The sequence below is a fragment of the Nannospalax galili genome, unplaced genomic scaffold (genome assembly GCF_000622305.1).
Source record: "Nannospalax galili isolate Female #2095 unplaced genomic scaffold, S.galili_v1.0 scaffold215, whole genome shotgun sequence".
In the NCBI taxonomy this organism is placed as follows: Eukaryota; Metazoa; Chordata; class Mammalia; order Rodentia; family Spalacidae; genus Nannospalax; species Nannospalax galili.
Genome location: NW_008338533.1, coordinates 303,335 through 303,859, shown reverse-complemented (window position 1 = coordinate 303,859; position 525 = coordinate 303,335).

The following is a 525-nucleotide window of genomic DNA, read 5'->3' as shown; positions in this document are numbered from 1 at the left end:
GGCGGGGGCGGGGCTTGATGGGGGCGGGGCGAGGTGCACTCCACGCCCCTGCCTTCTTGGCACCTCCGGCCGGCTTCGCGCACTCGCTGTCAGTGGCTGGGTCGCTCAGAGATGAGGCGGGAGAGAAGCGGACGGACATTCGTGCTAGCCAATCAGCGGCTTTCCTGGTTCTGCCCGCCCTGCCCCACCGTCATTTTCCTGGAGGCTCCGCCCCTCTTTATAAAGTTGTAGTGGACAGAGGCTGAGAGTGGAATTCATCTTTTCAGATACGAAGTTCCACTGACGTTTCGAAATGGAGTGGGGGTCACCACCTCCCTGGGCTCCTCACCACGTGTTTTCCAGGCAGGTCAGAAGAAGCAGGTGGACGCCCGGTTCAGGCAAAGAAGCAGGTCTTCACCTCTGCAAGCTTTTCTTTCCTAGGCATAAATAACATGGAGCCTGTAAAACAGAAATAGACAGATTACCAAGGTCACTCCTACTCTAGAGCGCACACCATAAGGCATCTCTCAAATATCCATACCTGTG